The sequence below is a fragment of the Scardinius erythrophthalmus genome (assembly GCF_964197995.2).
Source record: "Scardinius erythrophthalmus genome assembly, chromosome: 2".
NCBI lineage: Eukaryota > Metazoa > Chordata > Actinopteri > Cypriniformes > Leuciscidae > Scardinius > Scardinius erythrophthalmus.
In genome coordinates, this window is record NC_138222.1 from 63,117,966 (window position 1) to 63,137,374 (window position 19,409).

A 19,409-nucleotide genomic window follows, 5' to 3' on the forward strand; every position below is an offset into this window, starting at 1 on the left:
GTGTCTTTACAAAAGGACAAAAACTATATAAATACTGTTCGTTTTCTCACACAAACCGCTCGTTTTGTGTCTTAAGCCATCAATGTGTACTTACGATGGGGAATTGTTTAATTTGGACGATGGGGAATTGTTTAATTTGGAATTTGTGCATGCTGTTTTGAGACAGTGACTATAGACCTGCATTATATGACTGACAGACAAGAACGGTTTGACCTAAAAATATCAAAGTGAACTATCCCTTTAAGAGGTTATTGGTGGATTTGAGGTTATTGGTGGTTATTGGATATTGGAGGTTATTGGTGGATTTGTCAACTCCGTCAGCTTACAGGTCAACTCCGTCAGACATAGAACCTGACGGAGTTGACGTCTGACGGAGTTGACGTAAGGGCATGTATTTTCCCGCCAAAATATGCATTGTACACTGCAGCTAGGTAGTTTTTCCTCAGTTGATAGCTGTCCCAATAACCTCACTAAAATGCTTAAATTCAGTCCACTATGGTTTAAAAAAAAGTATCTTAACAGAAAGATGGTACTGACATGTTGCAGCTGTGACCATAGGAATATTGACATTGTTTGTCTAAAATATAAAAAAATGTAAAATGCACCAGAGCATGTGTGGTAGTGCTGCATTCACCACAGGCAGGGAGATGAAAAGGGGTCCTCAGGGATATAGCTGACCATGCTATTTCCTGATTTAAAGAGCTTTATGAAAAAATCTGACGGAGTTGACAGAAACTGAGGACACAACTTTAATAGGCAGATTTTTATGGAAAATATTGTTTGATGTTCACTTCATGCATTGTTTTTTATATTTATACCCCTTATTTTTTATTTGATATATATGTTTTCACAATTGTAGAGCTTTTTTAAAAAAAATTTGGATGGTTAATATTGTGACCTCTTGCTGAGGACAAGTGAAATAACATGGACCTTCTAACCACAGACCATACATTTAAACAAATTTTCCCCAAAAAGATAAAAAAGTTTATTCTAAAAATCAGATAGGTATATAGAATTCCTTTAGATTTAACTTTGTAAGTATGTCAATCATGATGAATTGCTTAATTTTTGCTATAAATTAGACTTTTCTATGTGGGACATGTTTTGTCCCGACTCTCAAGAATCAGTGGACTATTAGGCCTATATGCGAGAGTACCTACAGACATCCCAAGTCTCCCAGAAGTTCCGGGAGTCTCCCGCATATTAATAGCGGCTCCATGATGCCCCCAAATTAGATGTACAGATGTGAGATGTACAGATTTGGCCCCTAGGGGAGGGGGGAGAGGGGGGGGGGGGAGGGGGGAGAGGGGGGGGGGAGGGGGGAGAGGGGGGGGGGGAGGGGGGAGAGGGGGGGGGGGGGGGGAGGGGGGAGAGGGGGGGGGGGGGGGGAGGGGGGAGAGGGGGGGGGGGGGTGTTGATTGAAAGCGGTTTACCGCTATACTGCGGGAATTTCTTGCTTTTCAACCGCGGTAAGAAAAAATCCATACCGTCCCAGCCCTAGAGTACAGTCGAGCCCGGGCACTGAAGGACACAATATTATTCAAAAACGAAACGAAACGAAACTGCTTACATCAGTGGTTCTCAATTCCAGTCCTCGTGACCCACTGCTCTGCACATTTTGTATGTCTCCCTTATTTAACACACCTGAACGAGATCATCAGCTCGTTAGGAGGGACTCCATGAACTGAACTGAGTGTGTCAGATAAGAGAGACATACAAAATGTGCAGAGCAGTGGGTCCCGAGGACTGGAATTGAGAACCACTGGCTTACATTGTGTTGTGTCAGTGTTGAGCATTGTAGCCAATCACAGATATGTATATTAAGCGCATGAACACAGTGGCCAATCAGAGGCGTTTTGAGTCACCATGCGGAGAAGTCGCTCAGAACAGAATCAGCGCGAGTTTTATCCTTTCGCAAATCTCCTCATAAACGACAAAGTCTTGACGCGATATAAATAAGAGATTCGCTGTGCAGTGCGGACAACTTCAGTGTTTATGACGAGAGTTTCAGTGAGAGTGCAGAACGCGGTAAGTAAGTGATGGGCTGTAAAGTAAAGTGAGCGCTATTGACAATCTAAATAATATATTTTTTCATGCTTGTAGAGGACCAGTGGTTACGCTCACACTGTAAATAAAAAAGAGTGATAACTGCATTTAAATGTGGGAGAGAATCCGCAGAATTTTAGTCCTGTGATTCATGAAATTGCGATGATTGACACAGTAACCATAGTGTCACGGAGTGACAAATAGGAACCATAATAAACGGAACGAGTTCCCTTGGGGAAACAGTTCTGGCGGGACACCAGGCCGGTTCCGGTGACCTGTCATGGCCGCCGGTGTTGATGAGCGACAGCTGCAGTGAATCATCAAGTGGCTATTTCAACGTTCGGCGTTCAGCGTTCAGTGCTCAGTGTGTGTGGCGGCAGTGCTCAGTGTGTGGCGGCAGAGTTCAGTGTGTGCAGCGGTCTGGGGTTCAGTTTGTGTGGCGGTCCAAAAGTTCAGTGTGCAAGGCAGTTTGAGAAGAGAGAGGCGGCAGTTTGAAGGCACGAGTGTGCTTTGAATTACGGATTTTTGATCGAACTTGGTGTCTCCTTTTGAATGTACCATCACAGTGGATCTGCTGGCCCGACGAGTTGAGGTGAAGGTATCCTTTTCACTTTTAAGTGGTGTGTCCTTGCAGTGTCTGATGATTGAAGTGAGCATGTGTGAAGATATAAAGTGGTTTGATACATGCACGAGTATTTGAAAGCTTGATGTTACCAGCACTCTGAAAGCTCGGTCGGAGATCGTCCAGCCCGGTGGGGGACCAAGAATTAATGTGAACCTAGAGAAACTACTATCTGCCATCGCTGTCCTGTGGTAAGAAGACTCAGTTGTAACTGTTGGATTCTGTACCCACCACTGTTCTGTGAACATAGAGAAACTGCTAACTGCCACTGCTGCCTGCCATCGCTGTCCTGTGGGAAGAAGACTCAGTTGTAACTGTTGGATTCTGTACTCACTACTGTTGTTCTGTGAACATGGAGAAACTGCTATTCGCCATTGCATGCTGCTGTTGCTGACTTGTGGGAAGAAAACTCAGTGGTTAACTGCTGGATTCGGAATTCACCATTGTTGTTCTGCGAACATAGAGAAGCTGCTAATCGCCACTGCTGCCCGTCATCGTTGTTCTGTGGTAAGAAGGCTCAGTTGTTGACTGTGGGATTCTGTGCTTACCGCTGCTGTCTTGTGAATACAGAGAAACTGTTGCTGTCCTGTGAAAAGAGGAAGCCCATCGTCTGCTGCCACCCACCTGTAGCCCCTTGTGCTCTGCCTACCATCTACTACCCGCTGCTCTCCACTGAAGAAGGTCCTGGTTCTCCGTCCCATTCCCGTCATCCTGTGAAAGAGAGGTGACACTCAGTGATCTGATGCTGTCCTGTGAGAAGAGAACCCCCCCCCCCACCCCGTCTGCTGATCCTTACCCGTGGTCCCCTTTGCGTTCTGCCTACCACTTGCGTTGGCCTGCTGCCTGCCATCTACGGGTCCTGGTCTTTGGACCAATCCGTTTCCGGCCCCTTCTCCCCTCCTTCTATTGTGGTCCTGTGAGCAGAGCTACCCAGCCCCCGCTGTTGCTTAGACGAAGGCATTCGACACTCTCCCCCCTGTATTGCTCCGAGCAAGGAAGAGACCAATTGGTGGCCGACTGGAGTCTTCTTCCACAGAAGCCCTGCTTAGACGAGAGGCCCTCACGAAGAGTTTTGAGGCAGTGACATTCCTTTAAAGTGTTTTTATATTCAATAAAAAGAATCAAGCTTTTATATCACGTCGTTGTCTGAGTCTTGGTGTTCTTGGTATAGCTCCTCCGGAGTGGTGGTTGTCCTCGGCCCTAGTGGTGACAATAGCAACATGAGAACGTGATAACCAAAGCAACATTTTGGTGTCTAATAATGTTATGATTTTTGTTACATTGATTTAGCCTACACTTTAGTCATACGTTTACATACACCTTGCAGAATCTCCAAAATGTAATATTTATTTATTTTTTAATGAGGATGATCATAAAAACATTGTTTCTATTTATTACTGCCCTGAAAAATCTTTTTCACATAATGGATGTTTAATAGCCTAGTCCACAAGACAAAATACAAACACAAAATACAAGACAAATTACATAGGCTTGATTTTAATATTGTGTTTCATTACCTGAATGATCCACAAGTTTTTTTTTTTGTTGTTGTTGTTTTTTAATGGTTGTTCATGAGGAAAAATCCTCCAGCTCCTGCACATTCTTTGCTTTTCCAGCATCTTCTGCATATTTGACTCCTTACTATCAGTGACTATGATTGTGAGATCCATCTTGTCACACTGAAGACAACTGAGGGACTCATATACAACTATTACAAACCCTGCAAACATTCATTGATGCTCAAGAAGGAAGCAACCATTAGGAGCCAGGGGGTGTACATTTTTTAACTGGATCATTGGTGTAAATTGCTCTTATTTTATTTAAAAATTAATTAATTAATTTAGTCCTGCCATTTAGAGGCTAAATAAGATATTAGCATGTAAAACAAAAGATAATCAAAATAAAAAAAAATAAAAAAAATCAACGTCATCTTGCTCAAAAGTTTACTCCTGGCTCTTAATGTATCGTGTTATATTCTTGAGCATTATCTTGCAGAATCTGAAAGAAGTACGATAGGTAAACGTATGACTGTAACTATACATTGGAATAATTTTGTAAGGTTTAACATATTAATTTAAGAGCTCAGTGTTGAGACCTTTCACTGGAATTTGATTGACATGCGATCTGACCAATCATAATGCAGATGCCTGCCATTTTTGTCCGACAAACAAACCAAACCAGATAGTAGACTAAAGTCATTGGAATTGAACTTGAAAAATGCTGTGTATTGAATTCTTTTTGCAGTTCTGATGTTCATTCATGTTTAATTCGTGCTATAACTAGAAGATATTATCAGTTCATGTGCTGCTTGAGTTGAGGCCTATATTAAAGCACCACAAAACGGTGTGTATTGTTTTAATTTCATAAAAATTACAAAATTTGAAAGCTGAGACTTTATTTCATACCAGAAGTAGCCTTGTCTTGTCTGTTGGCGCATTGTCAGTGTCCTCTTTGCTCCGCAATATATATTTCACTGTGTGAGAACATGTGGAGTGAGAGTGGAATGGCTTGTCGGACGTAGCGACAGTAAGAGGGGCGGGTCTTTGTGAAAGGTCAATTTAAAACTATTTAAATCTTTGTGGACTCGGCCGGACTCGACTCGGACTCGGATGTTAAGGACTCGGACTCAAGTGCGACTCGGCCCTCTTTGGACTCGGACTTGGACTCGATTGTTAAGGACTTGGACTCGGACCCAACACTACTATTAATCACATAAAAATGTGTGATTAATTTAGTTGTTGCTTTTTTAATCGATTGACATCACTAATTAATACATAAACCAAAGTGTACGGCTAGTTCCTAGTTAGAAACACAGTTTAAATCTAAAGGGGACCTATTATGCCCTTTTTACAAGATGCAATATGTCTCATGTGTCCCTAGCCTGGGAAAACCCAGACAACTTCCGGCAAATTTAGATTTGCTCTGCAAGTAGTCTGGCAAAGAGCTCATTCAAGCCCATTTCCATGCCGTGAAATCGCGGCACCAATCAGAAACGTTGAGGCGGGCTTTACACGATGCCGATCGCTCTGATTGGTTTTAGGTCTTATTATATTAAAGGGGTCATATAATGCCATTTTTGTACAAGCTAATATGATTCTTTAAGGTCTAAATTAAAAGTTTGTAATATACTTTAATTAAAAATTCTCATTAGTATTGTAAGAAAACACAAATTTTACCTGGTCAAAACCAGCTCTATTTTCAGCACGCCGTTTCAGTGCATGTGTCTTTAAATGATAATGAGCTTTGCTCACCCTGCCCCTCTGTTCTGTGCGTACACCGTTTGTAAGACAATAACACAATAATCCTAACGTGTTGTTCATTATAAACGTGGGATTATGAATTATATTGAGAACGTCGTACATAGAAAACATGCTGTAATGTACCTTGAGTGTAAACCTTAGACGCATTCATCGTGAAGCGTGCAGCAAGGTTTGCAAATCTGCAAAGATTAATATAAATATTAATATAAAGGTTAATAAAACATTACACTCACTTCTTCTGGAGGTTCAGCAGGAACATACGGAGCCCCTAAAGGGACGTGGTGGTGGAAAAAATGTTAGTTTGGGAGAATTTTTTTTTTCCAAATCTTTTGCGTTCCCTCGCAAAACTTTTGCATTCCCCCGAGAAACTTTGCGTTCCCTCGCAAAGATATTTGCGTTCCCACGCAAAACCTGTTTTGAGCTCGGACAGACACTTCCTGTTTAATGTCCCGCTGGCAGTGTTTCAGAGCTCCGTACGTTAATGGAGCTTCTCATAGTGTTTGAACTTGGACTCAAATATAAAGATGCGGTCAGTGCTTAACTCAAGGAGTTCAGTGAAGCTGGTGTAACGGAGTGTATGTTAAATGTATATGTTAAATTACTGCATAAATGGGACAGCGCCATCTGTCTGATGCGTGATGGTATTTAGGGCACGAAATAGGTACCGCCCACAGCAGAAATGACGAGATATGCTGTGGGTAAGTTGCACGTTTTAGCGATCAGAGAATAAGCAGTTAAAAGTGTCCAAAACACATAAATAATCTCTTTATTGTGGATTAATCCTGCAATGAAACTGCAAGGCATGTTTTGATGTGTGTTTGGCGTCGAGTGTGTTATGTTATATCGAGTTATATTGATTTTGTATTACGAGGCATAACCGTAATTAATTTGTGCATTGTCTTGTGTTTATGTAGAACTGATTTATTCTCTGAAGAAGTGAAAAGCCTATTTCCATGTTTGTGTCTCCATTGTGCAGGTAAATATGTTGTTATAATGTGTTTTATGTATTAATTGCTCTATTTCATGTGCATGTTCACCACTAGATGGGGATGTTTCCCTTTATATTGGATATAATTGAATTTGTTCTGTATTTCATTGAGTTGATTTGTAATTAACTCTTGGAAAATGTATTATAACTGTCAAACTGCTAATTGTACTCACTATACGATCACAACGCAACAGAAATATTGCATTAATCTAAAAAGATTAAAAAAGAAAAAGAGTACTGTTTCAAATAAACAGCAGAAATGACGAGATATGCTGTGGAACTGATTTATTCTCTGAAGAAGTGAAAAGCCTATTTCCATGTTTGTGTCTCCATTGTGCAGTGTGCGGTGTGCAGTGTACAGACCACCCAGGCAACACCGTCACATTGGTGCCGTGAAGTTGTGATGTCGCTGTGTTGTTGTGGGTCGTGTCTTCAAGGAAGTTGATGGAAATCACCGTCCTGCTGCATAAGGATTGAAAGCATCCGTCATCAGTTTTACAGCTCGTTCTTGGGTCACAGCCTTTCCTGTTCAAGAGACTTTTTCACTTTATCCTTTTTCAATTTAAAGGAGAAAACGCTCTGATCATTGACATTGACTTTATTTTTGTGTTTGTGTGAACTTGCAGCACATTTTATCATTCATAATGAGTAACAGCAAGAGATATTTGTGTGATCAATTCACTCCTAGTCCAGTAGGCAGAGGCAGAGGGGTTTTAGGTGTACCACTTCCCTTTTCAATAGACAGCCCCGATACTGGAATTAGTGATAACAGACCTGGCATTACTAGAATGGAGTGTGCTGTGAGAGATTGTGATACAGCAGACATAAATTCAGATGTCAATCAAAAGTCTAGAGATTTCAGCACGTCAACACCTAATACTGACCATGGTGTGCCCGATATGTTAGGACAAATGAGTTCAATTGTCCAACAAATTGGCCAGCAGTTAGCAGACAACATTATGTCCCATTTTAGTCCTCTTAGCTTGGACATTGACACGCCAAAAAGACAACTACCTGACGATTCTAAGACTATTAATGGCCCATCAGGCATGGGGAATCTGTCGCAAAGTCAAGTAATTCAGCACAGAAAAGTCAAAGAGCCACCTTCATTCAGAGGGGACGGTTCTGACACAGTTGAAATTGAGGAATGGGAAGATCTGTTGAGAACATTCGTTAAAAAGAGTAACATGAACCCTGAGGAACATGTAGAAGAAATTCTTGTGCACCTACGTGGTAAAGCAAAGGATGTAGTCAAATTCTGGATCAGGAACTGTGATTCTGCCACAACTGTCTGTCCAAATTCTGTCTATAACCTGTTGCGCAAACATTTCAGCTCTAATCATTACTCACCTGTCCCGCTTGCTGATTTTTACACTACCTTGCCTGAGGAGAATGAGAATCCATACGACTACTGGCTGAGACTCAACAAGGCAGCGGATGTTGCTTTAGAATGTCTGCGAGAGCATGGTAAAACACTTGACAAGCCCAGTGTGGAAGTGGTGCACATGTTTATTAGACACTGCCCAAGCAAAGACTTAGCCCTGACCTTCAGGTCAAAACCGATTGACAAGTGGTCAGCACATGAAGTTCAGGCTGTGCTTAATGACTATCAGTCGGAGTTGTCTTTCAAAGCCGCCAGTACAGTGCATCGTAGTCGAAATGAGAAAGTTTCAGTCAACAAGATTGATTTCAATGCAGTTCCAGTGCCCGCTCCCACAGTCTGCGAACAACAGCAACAGAAATGTACAGATTTCTCTGCTCTTGAAAAGGTCATTGACATGCTTGAAAAAGTCCTGCTAACCAACACTAACAGACCTCAGTCTCATTCAAGACGCCAGCCTTCTAGGAGTCTCCCTAGGATCGAAGGTCTCGATGCTTTACCCTGTGCCATCTGCAAAGATGCTGCTCACTCTGCCTTAACTCATTGTCGTGAGCACCAACTGTGCTTCCAGTGTCAGTCACCAGGTCACTCCAGACGCTTCTGTCCCAGGTGGAGAAGACAACCGCCTCAGCCCGATCAGGAAAACTAGCAGGTCTGTGCGTAAGGGAGGTTAGTGCAGACCAGATCAATAACCCTCCCATTTCTGACACACAAGATTACGAATCTATATATGAACAGCACAAACCCAGTGTTCCCTATGATAAAACGGCTGTCTTTCAAGGAATACAACGAGTCCCCAGAGCTGATTCATTATTTTACACAACTGTGTCGGTAGAAAATGGCCCGTCTTTCACTGCATTACTCGACAGTGGTTCGATGGCCTGCACTCTCAGCGAGGCTGCTGAAGCTAGTTTGTTGTCAAGTGCTCTCACGCTGACAAAGTGTCCCGCCAATGATGTTGTAATTATCGGATGTGGTGGCCATCAAGTCACACCAACTGCAATGTATGATCTATCTGTCAGTGTTTATGGTTGCAGAATGATAATACCTGTGCTGATTGTTCCAGGACAGACAGATGAGATGATCTTGGGCAGTAATGCCATCAAAAGCATGCTGACTCTCCTGAAGAATACTGATGATTACTGGAAATTGATCTCACTTCCAAGTGGTAATGGTGAAAACGAGACTTTAGAGTTTATTTCTTTGCTGTCCAACACTCAGAGATGGAGAGGTGATTACGCACCTGAAAAAGTCGGTACTGTTAAACTCAAGCACTGTGTGATACTTCAGCCTCATAGTGAACATCTTGTTTGGGGCAAGCTTCCGGTCCATGCCTCCATGTCTGTGGGAAGTACAGTGCTTGTGGAACCTACCCAGTCCAAATGTGGCTCTAGACAGATCATGGTAGGCAGAGTCATTACACCTTTATGGGGCGACGGATGGGTACCTGTGAAAGTTATAAATCCTACGAATAAGGTGTTGACACTAAGAAGGAATGCAAAAATCGCAGACGTTTCTCCATGCATCGCAGTGGAAGATCTTCCAGAGAGTGACCATATTAAATCTCAAGTACAACACTTTCAACATGAGGAAGCTTCTCAGGGATTTGAGGAAGAGATGGTGCATATCTTGAACAACTTGGGACTGAAAGACCTGGATCTGACAGAGTGTGAAGTGTCCTCAGCATGTAAAATTGATTTGCTACGTCTCATTGAGAAATATGAGTCTATATTTTCAAGGGACAAGATGGACTGTGGTGAAGCCAAAGATTTTGTACATCGGATTCGTCTAGTGGACGACAAACCTTTTCGTCTTCCCTACCGCCGTGTACCTCCAAGTCATTATGAGAAACTGAGAGTAGCGCTGGATGAGATGGAAGAGAAGGGTATTATCAGAAAATCAAATAGTGAATATGCTTCTCCTCTCGTCCTGGTGTGGAAAAAGAACGGTGACCTGAGGATCTGTACCGACTTTCGATGGTTGAACGCCAGGACCGTGAAAGACGCCCATCCTCTGCCACACCAGTCAGACGCCTTAGCTGCTCTTGGGGGGAATGCTTTCTTCTCAACTATGGACCTTACCTCAGGCTTCTATAATGTTCCGTTACACGAGGACGATAAGAAGTACACTGCTTTCTCGTCGCCATTCGGACTGCATGAATATAACAGGATGCCGCAGGGCCTCTGCAATAGTCCAGCTACATTCATGCGTATGATGATGTCAATCTTTGGTGACAAAAACTTCACAAGTTTACTGTGCTATCTAGATGATCTCATGGTCTTTGCTCCTAACGAGCAGGTTGCACTTACCAGGTTGGAGATGGTGTTCTCAAGACTCAAGGCCCACAACCTCAAACTTTCCCCTAAAAAATGCCATTTCTTGAGAAAGTCTGTAAAGTTTCTTGGTCATGTCATATGTGAAGATGGTGTCAAAACAGACTCTGATAAAGTAAAGGCCATTACGGAAGTACAAGCAGTGGATTTAATGGACTCTGATGGAATCACTCCATGCCACAAGAAAATCAGATCATTCTTAGGCATGGTACTATACTACCAACATTTTATAGAAAGATGTTCCATTAAAGCCAAACCCTTGTTCAACCTGATCTCAAAGACAGACGCTAAAGGCTCCAGAGGCAGGAGGAGGAAACTCACCTCAAAGGCTATGTGCGTTAAACTCTCACCAGCAGACTGGACGGAAAGATGCCGGAAAGCATTTGACACTTTAAAGGAGGACCTTCTCACAAGTGTAACGCTGGCACACCCAGACTTCGAACGTGACTTCATACTGGTGGTAGATGCCTCGTTTGATGGATTGGGTGCTGTTCTTTCCCAGATCCCAGAGGGTAGCACTATGGCCAGGCCGGTGGCATTTGCTAGCAAGACGCTATCACGTTCACAGATAAATTACCCAGCTCACAGGCTAGAGTTCCTCGCACTTAAATGGGCGATATGCGACAAGTTCCATTTTTGGTTAAAGGGCCGTCATTTTACAGCTTGGACGGATAATAATCCCCTTACCTACATTCTCACCAAGCCGAGACTCGATGCTTGCGAGCAGCGCTGGGTTGCTAAGCTAGCCTCCTTCAGCTTTGACCTGAAATACGTACCCGGTTCTAAAAACATAGTCGCAGATGCATTGAGCAGGGAACCTTTCGTCCAATCGAGCGTGAGTCATCGACTAGTGACAGAACCTTACCAGTCCTTACTCAATCAGGTTGATGGAGTTGTAGATCACGTTGTCCAAGATTCCTTCCGACTTACCACTAACTGTCAAGTACTGAGTCCTGCTGATGATTCTTCTGGTACAGCTGGAGCTGGCAGTCAATGTCAAATGTCTTCAGATGCTTTGAGTCCACTAGATGTAGCTGCAGTATTGGACGCACATTCTTCTGTTAGTGTAGGACAATTCATTGGCGTGGAATCCATTCCGCAATTCCTTGATGTCGACCAGACTACTGCACTTAATGTGAGCACACTTTCAGCTGCACAAGAACAGGATAATGCTGTGAGTCGAGCACTCTTTTACGTTCGGAGACACCGACGTCCTAGCAGGCATGAACGTGCTAGTGAACCTCGTACTGTTCTGAGACTTCTTAAGCATTGGTCTAAACTTATCATCAGGGATGGCATGCTTTTTAAAGTCAAAAGAGACAATCAAATGAACAAAAAGTTGTATCAATTCATTGTGCCTGATGATTTAAAACAACAAGTACTTCATGGTCTGCATGATGCTGCTGGTCATCAAGGGCGCTCCAGGACACTTTCATTGGCCAGACAACGGTTCTTTTGGACAGGCATGGAATACGACATAGCGAATTATGTAAGGAACTGCATGAGATGTATTGTAGGCAAGACACCTGAACCAAAAGATCGTGCCCTCCTTGAGAACATACGCACATCTGAGCCGATGGAACTCATCTGCATTGACTTTTGGACAGCAGAGCAGGGTGACAAGAGTGTGGATGTCCTGGTAGCAACAGACCATTTCACCAAATTAGCCTATGCTTTTACCTGCAAGAATCAGTCTGCTAAGCAGGTTGCTCATCATTTATGGAACAGTCTCTTCTGCATTTATGGATTCCCCAGGCGTGTGCATTCAGATCAAGGTCCAAGTTTTGAGAGCAAGCTGATGAAGGAGTTGCTGAATATGGCAGGTGTCAGTAAATCACACACGACTCCCTATCATCCAATGGGAAACGGAATCACTGAACGCTTCAACAGAACCTTAGGGAACATGATAAGAGCCTTACCTCCCCAGTCCAAAGCCAAGTGGCCACAGTCTTTGCAGATGCTGACATTCTGTTACAACTGCACCGTTCACGAGACCACAGGCTTTGCGCCTTTCTATCTGATGTTCGGGAGAGTTCCGCGTCTTCCAATCGATGTGATGTTCCAACATGTCCTGAGGGACGATACTGTTGTGAAGTATTCAGATTTTGTATCCAAACTCAAGTGCGACCTTGGTGAAGCTGCAAAGATTGCACAAAAGCACAGTTCAACTGAGCAAGCCCGGCATGCAAGGATCTATAATCGAAAAGTGAAGGGGTCACCTTTGACCATGGGCGACAGAGTCCTTCTGGCCAATCGCGGCGAGCGTGGCAAACGAAAGATTGCAGACAAATGGGAGTCTAACCTCTACGAAGTTATGTCTGTGAGATCACCCATCAATGTCTATCGGATAAGAGACACTGTAACAGGCAGAGAGAAGGTTGTGCACAGGAACCTTTTACTCCCAGTTAACTTTCTGTACAAGGATGGCGGTGATTTACCATCTGAGTCTCATTCAAATGATTCAACTTCAAATTTACCTGACCTTCCTGAGAGTGATGCAAGAACGGCCCACTGGGTAATGCAGTCTGATCAGCATAATTGTCCAGATAATGAGAGTGACTCAGTTGCCTTGTCCAGAGTTCAGTGTTTCTTGGATGTGCAGAATCCCGATTCAAAGGCAGACTCTAATACTTGCAACCATTCTGTACGCATGGAACTGGGAGAAGACATTCCGTGTTTATTAGATGAAGGACTACCTACTGACGATGAGTTAGATCAAAGTTTCTCTCAGCAATCTTTGACAGCGTCAGTTTTTCCACTTTCACATGAAGTAAATAACCCTGTTCCGGATACAGTTAACCCTGTAATTTGCAATCAACCAAAGCACTTTCAAACAGGCACATTTAGTACAAGGGTTGGTAGGATCATTAAACCTCCACGAAGATTGATTTGCGAGATGAATAGTCAGTTTGTGCGTGATTCATCACCTCCAGTGATTTCTCTTTTTGATGTGGTGAAAAACCTTTTCCATGGGTAAAATTTTATTTTAATATAGTTTTGAGTAGAGATTTTGTCTCGAGAAGTCATTTAAATCTTTGACTTGTGTATATGAAGAGAGGTGTATAGGGCATCTCTTTAGTCTGTGTTAAGTCTGGATTTTGGTACCAGTCCATACTTGCATACTTCCTCTGGAAGAATTTTGTAACTGATACTTACACTGCAATATGTCAAGGAGTTTCTTACCTTTTCTCTTTTCCAGTCATCCTTGTTTTGTTTTTGACCTTTTCTGATTCTTGTATTAAGTTTTCTATTGTTCAGGCGCTTTCCCCAGTTTAGCATAATTTAAGGGGGGTGTATGTAACGGAGTGTATGTTAAATGTATATGTTAAATTACTGCATAAATGGGACAGCGCCATCTGTCTGATGCGTGATGGTATTTAGGGCACGAAATAGGTACCGCCCACAGCAGAAATGACGAGATATGCTGTGGGTAAGTTGCACGTTTTAGCGATCAGAGAATAAGCAGTTAAAAGTGTCCAAAACACATAAATAATCTCTTTATTGTGGATTAATCCTGCAATGAAACTGCAAGGCATGTTTTGATGTGTGTTTGGCGTCGAGTGTGTTATGTTATATCGAGTTATATTGATTTTGTATTACGAGGCATGACCGTAATTAATTTGTGCATTGTCTTGTGTTTATGTAGAACTGATTTATTCTCTGAAGAAGTGAAAAGCCTATTTCCATGTTTGTGTCTCCATTGTGCAGGTAAATATGTTGTTATAATGTGTTTTATGTATTAATTGCTCTATTTCATGTGCATGTTCACCACTAGATGGGGATGTTTCCCTTTATATTGGATATAATTGAATTTGTTCTGTATTTCATTGAGTTGATTTGTAATTAACTCTTGGAAAATGTATTATAACTGTCAAACTGCTAATTGTACTCACTATACGATCACAACGCAACAGAAATATTGCATTAATCTAAAAAGATTAAAAAAGAAAAAGAGTACTGTTTCAAATAAACAGCAGAAATGACGAGATATGCTGTGGAACTGATTTATTCTCTGAAGAAGTGAAAAGCCTATTTCCATGTTTGTGTCTCCATTGTGCAGTGTGCGGTGTGCAGTGTACAGACCACCCAGGCAACACCGTCACACTGGCAATATTCACATAGGCTATTCGAACGTCCCTATTCTTGAGCTAAACGTTGTTAAAGCACAAACGACACCTATTTACAATCACAGTAACCTAGACAACGAGCTACAACCCAATTATCATCAAAACGAGCTTTATAATATTAATTTGTCTCTAACCAGACGAATGAGAGACAAGTCCAAATAAGGGGCCGTCTGTAAAGTGCAAATCCCAAATGGAATCCCAAAACCTTCTGCACATTTTATATTATTGAACATATTCAATAGCTTCACTGTGATCACACTGTACTGTCACCAAATTCAGTTCACACATCACTGCTCTCCTGCTGGGACATTTTAAAAAATGCATAATTTTTATAATTATTTATTAAAATCAATAATGTCACCCTTTTTAGAAAATATATTATAAATAACTTCACACTGTTATACAGTGATGCCATCAAATTCAGTAAGCAAATATAATGCAAAAGCTGCGTACAGTACCAATATAATTTGTGTAAAGAATAGGCCTACTTATTTTTTATGTGCAATTACTTCCCAAACTAAGTGTTGTAGGCCTATAACCAACATTAGAGCGGTGATGTGTGAACTAAATTTGGTGTGTTACAGTGAAGTTATTGAATATTTTTCATAATATAAAATGTGCAAAAGCAGTGTAGTATGACCAGTGGGTCACCATTGATATGTAAACTGAATTGGGTGGCACTACAGTTTTTAACATTGAAGTCAATGACTATTTTTGACTATGAGTTGATGCTGTAGTCGTTTTGGGGGTTATATTGCCCTTTGCAAACGGTCCCTTTGAACTTGTCTCTCAGCCGCCTGCTCATAGAGATCCATTTAGCCTATATTATAAAAGCTTGTTTTGATGATAATTGGGTTGCAGCTCATTGTCTAGGTTACTGTGATTGTAAATAGGTGTCGTTTGTGCTTTAACAACGTTTAGCTCAAGAATAGGGAAGTTCGAATAGCCTATGTGAATATTGCCAGCTTCACTGAACTCCTTTAGTTAGCACTGACCGCATCTTTATATTTGAGTCCAAGTTCAAAAACTATGAGAAGCTCTATTAACGTACGGAGCTCTGAAACACTGCCAGCGGGACATTAAACAGGAAGTGTCTGTCCGAGCTCAAAACAGGTTTTGCGTGGGAACGCAAATATCTTTGCGAGGAAACGCAAAAGTTTTGCGTGGGGACGCAAAGTTTCTCGGGGGAACGCAAAAGTTTTTCGAGGGAACGCAAAAGATTTGAAAAAAATTTGAAACAATTTTTTTTCTCCCATCCTAAAATTGTTTCCACCACCACGTCCCTTTAGGGGCTCCGTAGGAACACGTTGGTACCGATCCGTTTTTTCTCGTTTGTAAAGCTGTCTGGTGTGAAATGATTCAAGCACAGACGATCATGGGGAATCCCCGTGAGGGAATCCCCGCGTCAATCCTTTGGCATATCCCTTCAAAAACAAAACGTCTTTAGCGGTTCGGATTTAGGAACATCAAAATGACTGCTGTGTTCCTTATTACACCGAAGAACAGAACACCACAATCGCAGAAGCCATTCTGCTCATAGACAGCGCTCCAGTGAGGGTATCAACAATAACGTGCGGACATATGATGACAGACAGCTCGCTCACGAGCGAGGGCGGGTCTGTGTTGAAACGCTGCTGTCACTCACCAATCGTGGGAAAATCGTCACAAAATCGAACGGCTTGATTTCAGAGAGGGTCAAACATATAAGAAGATTTTTAAAAAACCACTGGATGGATTTTTATAATTTTATGATGGTTGTGTACAGGCACTGCCAACACACATTTCAGTACAACCAACTTGTAAAAGTGCATGTACCATTATATGACCCCTTTAAAATTGCAAACACATGAGGACAGTCTCCATGAAAGACCCACTGGCAGATGAACGTGCTACTACATTTCTCTCCGAAACGGTATGAAATTAAATTAGATTTAATAGAGGATTTTAACTGTGACAAGATGATTGACAGGGCAGTTTACGTGACAGGATGCACGCGACAGATCCGTCCGATAAAGATGACGAAGTAGTATGTCCCAAAGCTTGCCTACTTTTTTGCTACACATTCAAAAGTAAATACATTTTGTTCACAAAAAGATTACATACTTTTATGGCGTAGTGTAACTTAGGCGAATGGGGACGCAGCATATGGCTTTACACGATGACGATCGCTCTGATTGGTTTTAGGAGTTCAGTTGCGCCCAGAGGCATTTGAGCGACGTCCGTTGGTGACGCCCCTTTGGAAATGAGTTCTTAATGAAGCTTTGCCAGACCATAACTCAGTTACTACTGAGAATGGTCTGGTTTTAACCAGGCTAATGTGTCCCCACAATGTGTCTGTAAAGTTTTAGCTCAAAATACCCCACAGATAAATTATTATAGCTTGTTGCAAATATCCATTTTTGAGTGGAAGTAAAAACATGCTGTTCTCTTACGAGAGGTTCTCTCGTATTGCGTAAGCTTGCTTACGCTGCGGGAAAAGTCTTCTTTTCTCGAGATACTGAAGCCAAAAATTATCCTTAATTTCATATTTTGTCAACGCAGTGCAGCTGCGGGCAGCTGAGCTAGAGCGGCATACTGCACGCTCATTGGCTGCCGCGCGGCAACTGCTTAAGCCTACCAGTGAGCCTGGCGTGACGTCACGCCCAATGAGGCCCACGCCCACAGCCCGCCAGAATGGGCGGCGTCAGAGCGTATATAAGGAAGGCTCGTAGGCTATATTCTCTGATTTCTGTCTTTTCAGCGAAGCACTCGCATCGCTGAACTCTGAGAGGAAGCCGTCGCCGTTGTCCTGCAAGGAACAGCTAACGAGCCAGCTTAGGACAGCCTGAGGAAGCCGGACGAATCTTCGCCGCCTTCAGCCTGCCGTGCCAGCTCAGCTATCCGGCGATATCCTTTCATTGCAAAGCTCTTTGTGTGTGTGTTTTGCTTCCGCAGCACTATCTAAAAGAGCAGAGGCGTTGTTGCAAATGCCTCGCACCACGTGCGGCTCATGCCGCTCTACGCTCAGCGACAGAGACCGCCATCTTATCTGCGCTCTCTGCCTGGGCCGGGACCACGCAGCCGTTGCGCTTTCCACGGGCGGCTGCACCTTCTGTGAAGAGCTGCCGATGTCGACCCTGCGGGCTCGACTCGCCCTCTTCACGGAGCCTGCTCCAACCGTCGTCGGGCCGCGAAAAAAGAAACGCCGCTCTCAACGACCACCGGAGCCCGAGACTCGAGCCAGGGCCTCGCCGGAGCCTCTCCCGCGAGCCTCGCTCTCTCCTTCTCCGCCCCCGCATCCCGACGCGCAGCCGACGGCTCTCGCCCTCGATGCCGTCGCCTCAGGGGATGAAGCGGATGACAACGCGCTACTGGACACGTGTTCGTTAATGGCGTCGGACAGCGAGGGATGGTCCGGTTCTGTCCGCTCCGCCTCCTCCACCAGAGCGTCCAGCAGGACTCACGCCAGTGCGGACGCCGAGCTTCTCCGCCTCCTCACTGTGGCAGTCGAGCACCTGGGCCTCGAATGGTCTCCGCCAGCGGTGCCCCCGCCCAACAGGCTCGACGGATGCTTCCTGCCCGCTAGTCGACAAGCTCCAGCGTCCAGACCAGCGCCTTTTCTACCGGAGCTTCACGAGGAGCTTGCTAAATCGTGGAACGCTCCTGTTTCGGCCAGACTCCGCTCTCCGGCCTCATCAGCTCTCTCCCGCGTGGACGGAGCCACGGAGAAAGGGTATGACCGGATCCCACCGGTCGAACAGGCGGTTGCAGCGCATCTTTGCCCCCCATCCGCGAGATGGCGCTCAAAGACTGCCCTCCCGTCTAAGGCCTGCAGGACTACTTCGGCGTTTGCCAGCCGCGTTTTCTCCGCCGCTGGGCAAGCCGCCTCAGCCCTGCACACAATGGCGGTCCTTCAAGTTCTCCAAGCCGACCTCCTCCGCCAGCTCGACGAGGGAGAACTGGATAAGTCTGCCTTGACCGACCTGCGCAGTGCGACGGACCTCTCCCTTCGCACGACGAAGACAGCGGCCCAAGCTATCGGACGTTCCATGGCTTCGCTGACCGTCTTAGAGCGCCACCTCTGGCTAACGCTAGCCGACATGGGGGAACAAGAGCGGTCCGTTTTTCTCAACGCCCCGCTCTCACCCACCGGTCTCTTCGGCCCTGCGTTGAGTGGCCTCGTGGACCGCTTCTCTGAAGTACAGAAGACGTCACAGGCCATGAACCTCTTTCTGCCCCGCCGCTCGAGCTCCGCTGCAGGCCGCTCTAACACTCAGCCTCCTGCACGCAGCTCCACGCAACGCCCGTCTCGACCTCCAGCTTCGCAGCAGCGCCAGCGCGGCCGACCCAGGTCCCGCTCCACCAGCCAGCACAGGCCGCCACCCCCGCGGGGTCCCCGGCCTAGAGTTTCGCTGAAACCCGAGCCTGCGAAGTCCTCCTAGCACTCGTCGAGAGAAAAAGACGGTTGAGTCCCGCCGCGGCCGGACCGCCGTCAAAGCTAACTTGTATCCCTCTGCCAGTCCCCTTGATAAAGGCTACTGCAGTAGTGTCCACCGCAGCCAACAAGCCAGTTTCTCAACTCTCTCGCCTGCACACAAACGCCGTTTTTACGGCGACCCAGATAAATCAAATAAAGAGTGTAAAATCTGGTCATTCGGCTCACGCCGTCAATG